The sequence below is a fragment of the Mastomys coucha genome, unplaced genomic scaffold (genome assembly GCF_008632895.1).
Source record: "Mastomys coucha isolate ucsf_1 unplaced genomic scaffold, UCSF_Mcou_1 pScaffold18, whole genome shotgun sequence".
Classification (NCBI taxonomy): domain Eukaryota; kingdom Metazoa; phylum Chordata; class Mammalia; order Rodentia; family Muridae; genus Mastomys; species Mastomys coucha.
In genome coordinates this window covers 101,405,924-101,412,135 of record NW_022196900.1, presented here as the reverse complement: position 1 = coordinate 101,412,135, position 6,212 = coordinate 101,405,924, and the positions used below count along the sequence as shown (strand labels likewise).

The 6,212-nt window shown below is 46.4% G+C and overlaps 1 pseudogene; it reads left to right on the top strand.

The window, feature by feature from the left end:
• Positions 1–1,857: 1,857 nt before the first annotated feature.
• On the top strand, positions 1,858–3,703 carry LOC116095666 (annotated as a pseudogene).
• Positions 3,704–6,212: the final 2,509 nt, after the last annotated feature.

The window sequence follows — 6,212 nt, the reverse complement described above, 5'->3', positions numbered from 1 at the left end:
ATGGTTTTGTTCATTTCCTTCACCTGTATGATTGCATTTACCTGTAGTTCTTTAAGGTTTTTTTTGTGTTTCCCCTTTAAGGGCTTCTAGCTGTTTACCTGTGTTCTCCTGTATTTCTTTGAGGGAGTTATTTATGTCCTTCTTAAAGTCCTTTATCATCATCATGAGAAGTGATTTTAGATCTGAATCTTGCTTTTCTGGTATGATGGTGTGTCCAGGACTTGCTATGGTGGGAGAATTGGGTTCTGATGATGCCAAGTAACCTCTGTTTCTGTTACTTATTTTCTTATGCTTGCTTCCTTCCATCTGGTTATTTCTAGTACTACCTGCCCTGGCTAAATCTGACTGGGGCCTGTCTTTCCTGTGATCCTGGTTGTGTAAGAACTCCTCAGAGTCAAGCTGTCTCTGTGATCCTGTGATTCTGGGATCCTGTGATCCTGGACATGTTAGAGCTCCTGGGAGTGGAGCTTTCTCTGGGTGTTGTGGGATTGGCTGCAAAATTTGCACCCAAGGTCTGCTCAGGGCACTGACCCAGACAGACCAGAAGCAACCCATGCCACTGGGCTGGCAGAGTTTCTGAGTGCCTGAGTCCCGCTAGTCCCAGTTATTCCCAGTGTTGGGCAGATGTTGTGTCCTCCTCACCTCCTCACCTCTGATCCTCGGCATCTATCTGGGTCTTTAAAAGAAAATAAGACAATGAGAAAGAAATCTCTTCATTTTAATTACTATGTATGGCCTAGGGAGGAGAGAGCAATGAAAAGCTGTTCTTTGGCTCTAGAAAGTTTTTTTTGGATCTGGAAAGATGAGGAGTCACATGGCAGAGCCAGTCCTGAACAAGCTATTAACTAGTAAATTCTAAGTCGCTGTATTTCTTTAAGGAATTTACTTGTTTCCTCTTTAAGGGCTTCTACCTCTTTACCTGTGTTTTCCTGTATTTCTTTCAGTGAATTATTTATATCCTCCTTAAAGTACTCTATTATCTTCATGAGATAGGATGTTAGGTCAGCTTCCTGATTTCCAGGGCTTGCTGTTGTGGGAGAACTGGGTTCTGATGGTGTTAAAGTATATTGGCATCTGTTGCTTATGATCGTGCACTCATGATCTCCCACCATCTGGTTATCTCTGGTGTTAACTAGCCTGGGGGTCTCTGTCTGGAGCCTGCTTTCTGTGTTCCTGGGTTGCTGCAGGTCTCCTGGGAGACCTGTGGTCTTGGCCATAGCAGATCTCCTGTGAGGCCTTCAGACTGTAGGGTCTCCATAGACTATGCATGCCAATGATTTGTTGCCGCAGCTGCAGCAGATCTCCTGGGAGGCCTTTAGACAGTGGGATCTTTGCCCTGGGTGCAGCTGATCTCCTGGGAAGGCTTCAGACTGTGGGTTCTTCAGAGGGGAAGACACACTGATGATCTGTCCCTGTTGCTCTGGGTTCAGCAGATCTCCTGGAAGGCCTTCAGGTTTCAGAGGAACAGATAAGCTGAAATGCTGCCCAGGAAGAAGACCACTTCTTTCCTTTTAATAGTAACATTTACCTATCTTGATTTTTAGTTACTTTAATGCTAGAAGCTGCAGGTCTCTGATTGAATTAACACTTGTTGCTTAATAGCAGGGGATTAAGTAAAGAGGTCCTTTGTTCTTTTTTTCCATAAGTCCAGGTCCTCTGCTTGCAAGTCCTTAGGCCGAGAGATTATTTACCTCCTTATCAGCTAGGGAAGGTTACTTGCAGGAAGAGAAAATAAGAATACACTTTAAGAAAGGATTCTAGAGAGCTGAGATGCTCCTTCGCTGTGGACCAATCGAATGCGAGGCCGATGCCTGAGACGGTTGACCTGGAGGCCGGTTGCTCTCGGGCTCAGGCAGGCGGACTTGAGGCTCAGGGGTCGGCCTGGTTGGCCTGCAGCGGGCGAGCCTGGGCACCGAGCTGCACGGTGGTGTGGTTTCCGGGGTGGCCGCTTGTCATGCCGTCCCAGGTGGAGGACTACGAGGTGCTGCACAGCATCGGCACGGGCTCCTACGGCTGCTGTCAGAAGATTCGGAGGAAGAGCGACGGCAAGATCCTGGTGTGGAAAGAACTTGACCACCTAAGGCTCCATGACAGAGGTGGAGAAGCCAATGCTCGTGTCTGAAGTGAACTTGTTTCGAGAGTTGAAACATCCAAACGTAGTCCGTTACTATGATCATATTATCGATTGAACCAACACAACCCTGTACATCGTAATGCAATACTGTGAGGTAGGGGACCTGGCTAGTGTCATTACAAAGGGGACCAGGGATAGACAATACTTGGAGGAAGAGTTTGTCCTTTGAGTGATGACTTAGTTGACGCTGGCCCTGAAAGAGTGTCACAGAAGGAGTGATGGTGGCCACACCATGCTTCACCGGGATCTGAAGCCAGCCAATGTCTTCCTGGACAGCAAACACAATGTCAAGCTTGGGGACTTTGGACTAGCTAGAAAATATTAAATCATGACACGAGTTTTGCAAAAACGTTTGTTGGCACACCCTATTACATGGCTCCTGAGCAGATGAACCGCTTATCCTACAATGAGAAGTGGGACATCTGGTCGCTGGGCTGCCTGCTGGATGAGCTGTGTGCGCTAATGCCTCCGTTTACAGTTTTCTTTCTTTCTTTTTTTGGAGGGCTGTGCAGTGAACTTTATTGATGGTATTCAAGAGAGTAGGGAGGGCTCCCTAGGCCCCTCCTGTTATTACGTGGGGGTCTGGGATGGAAATTGTGAGTGTTGGGGTAGGGACTCCTCAGCAACTGAGGGCCTCTCTCTTGTTCTCAGTGTCCTTGCTGGGGTAGGTGGTCCAGGGTTTCTTACTCCTTGGAGGCCATGTAGGCCATGAGGCCCACCACCCTGTTGCTGTAGCCATATTCATTGTCATACCAGGAAATGAACTTTACAAAGTTGTCATTGAGAGCAATGCCAGCCCCAGCATCAAAGGTAGAAGAGTGAGAGTTGCTGTTGAAGTCGCAGGAGACAACTTGGTCCTCGGTGTAGCCCAGGATGCCTTTCAGTGGGCCCTCAGATGCCTGCTTCACTACCTTCTTGATGTCATCATACTTAGCAGGTCGTTTACAGCTTTCAACCAAAAAGAGTTAGCTGGGAAAATCAGGGAAGGAAGGTTCAGGTGCATCCCCTACCGCTATTCTGATGGCTTGGATGGCCTCATCACTCGGATGCTGAATTTAAAAGACTACCATCGACCTTCAGTGGAAGAAATTCTGGAGAGCCCTTTGATAGCGGACTTGGTTGTAGAAGAGCAAAGGAGAAATCTGGAGAGGAGAGGACAGCGCCCAGGCGAGCCTTCGAAGCTGCAGGACTCCAGCCCTGTGCTGAGCGAGTTCAAGTTGAAGGAAAGGTAACTGCAGGATCTAGAGCAGCACTCAGAGTTCAGGAAGACAGCCTGGAGCGTGAGTGGTGCCCAGAGCCAGGGAGCCAAGGAGCCAGCCCAGCACAGTGGGGAGGTCGGCCAGGGTCTGAACAGAAGAGCGTATATGCACAGGCCATTAGAACCTTTTGTTTCTTTCTAGTTGTGGGTCCTGGGGATTGAACCCAGGATCTTGTGAATACCAGAGAGCTACATCCTAGCATTTTTCTCTCGAGGCAGGATCTCTCTGAGTTACCCAGGCTGGCCTTTCATCCTCTTGCTCCAGTGTCTTGTGTTGCCAAGTCTGACCTTTATAAACCAGTGGTTCTCAATCTGTGGGTTGTGATTTCTTTGGGAGGCTCAAATGACCCTTACCTAAGACCAGCAGAAAACACATATTTCCCATGAGTCTCCACTCCTTTGTCCATCTCCAGGTGGTACACACACATGCAGATACACCCAGGCATGGTAACACCATGATAACTCTATCACATATACCCTGAACAAATATATATAAATAGTTTCATTAGAAATATTCCATTAGAAAACCATCCCATGACAATGGTCATGTAGAGAGGAATGTTAAGAAAATAGAGTGAGAAATTTCTGCAGTGTGGTTTTACTTCAATAATTACAGCAAGAGTTTGGGCCACAATGTGTTATTTGTTGTGAACTTCTATCAGCCAGATCTATGAAGCTGAGCAGACTAAAGCACCATTTTGATAGCAAGCATCTGCACTTTACTGGCAAGGATATTGACCATTTAGAAACAAAGCTGACGAACTCAAGCCAGACTTGAAGGCCACCCAGAGGCGTGCCTCTACCATGTAGCAGTGGACACAGAGAAGATGCCCAGAGACAGCCTGTTGGCACCACTATGGGGGCAAGTGTGTGCTGGAGAGATGGAGAGGAAGAGAAGCAGAGTGGTTTGTGCATATGAAGGGAGAAACTGGAAACTTGAAGGTGGTGAGGGACAGCCTGCTGTGAGTAGCCTGCAATGCCACCTGAGGCCACAGTGAGATCCCGGCCCCTGCTCACCAAGGGCCATGTCTGGGTCTGTGGCCCTGAAACAGCTGTGGATGTTGATGTTTGTGGTCTATGCTACCACCACAGGCCAGTGTATGTCCTGATCTGGACTGTTCCTGGAGCCATATTGGTGTCCAAGGACTTTGAGGAGTTGGCCCTGTCCCTTGTCTGGGCAGCCTGAGAGAACTAGCCCCACCCCTTTTTGGGGCAGTGCAGGAGAGCTGGCCCTGGTAGTTCTGGTGAAGCAGAGCTGGTAGACTAAACAACTCAGCTACCACCTACCAGATCCAGAGCTCTGAGTTGGCCCACCCTAACATCTATCCCATGTTTGAACTGCTGGAGCATGTGAAATGGCCCCTTCTGCAGATCCAAAGCTGCAGTATCTCCATGGCACAGGGCACCAACAGGACATCCAAGAAGATTCCCAGTGAGGATTCAGAACTGCTGGTGTAGCAGAAGCCAGAGGCCTTGAACCAGACCAAATGACTCACTGCAATGAACGTTCGCAAGTAAAGCTGTTTGGGCAAAGGATGAGCTCTGGGACACACTGACACACCTCAGCTTCTGTGGAGAGATTTTTTTTCTTTTGTTGGGGAGGTTGAGTAGCAGAAGATGGACATTAAGGGACAGAAAGATGAGTGGGGTTGGGGTGAGTGATGTGAAATCACACAGAACCAATGAAAAAGTTACAGAAAAAGCCAGACTGGACAGTGGTGGCAAGTACCACAAATAAAGCTTCATATTGGGTGACACTCAGTCACCAGGGCTGTAAAACTTCATGCCGTTGCTGAGGACTCACTGTTGCTGTGGCCAATGACATTGTTCAGGTTATGATCAGAGGTGATTGTTACAGTTGAGTGCAATTTCCTTGTCTAACAACACTGTCAGCAGAACAATAAATAACACATCTGCTGATATTCTTAATCAGACAACTAGCATATGAAAGCAAATTCAGTATTTAGTATCCCACTTGATGAGTCTACAGATGTAAACTTTTCAGTTACTGGCTTTCGTGAGGTGTTTTAATGATGGTGACTTTAAAGATTTTTTTTTTTTTTTTGCAAGCCCCTTGAAAGAATGACTGCATGACAGTTGGTTCATTTCTGAAGGAGCATAAGATCTCTTGGGGAAAGATGTGTGGTGTTTGCATAGATGGTAGGATGTAGATCTGGATTTCAGTGTTTGGTACTGAGTGAGCCACCAAAAATCATTGGAACTCACTATATAATTCATTGGCAAATATTAGTCATAAAGTTGCTGCCACAAGAGTTACTAGAAGTAATGAAAAGGACCGGATGTGGTGTCACGTGCCTTTAATCTCAGCACCCTGGAAACAGGCAGGTAGATCTCTGAGGTTGAAGCCAGCCTGGTCTACAGATCATTTTCCAGGACAGCCAGGACTGCACAGAGAAACCCTGTCTCCAAAAATAACAACAAAAGTGATGAAAAGCATCGTAAGTTCTGTCAGTTTTGTAAAGGTGAACGCTTAATATAGTCGGATGCCCCCAACAAAGCTCTGCTATTTCATACTGAAATTAAATGATTGTCAAGAGGAAAAGTTTTGAAATGAGTTTTTGAGCTTCATGATGAACTCAATTTTCTTAGAAAGCAAAGCTGCAGTTCTAAGGACTTTTTGGTAATAAAAGTGAGTTGCAGACAGTAACTTAGTTGGTTGTCATCTTAAATAAGTTACATTTATCACTGCAAAGACCAAATACAACATACCTTGATTTGTCTGAAAGAATCTGATTATTCCAAATGAAACTTCAGCAGCTTTGGAAAAAAAAAGAATGAAAATAAAATTTACATGCTGCC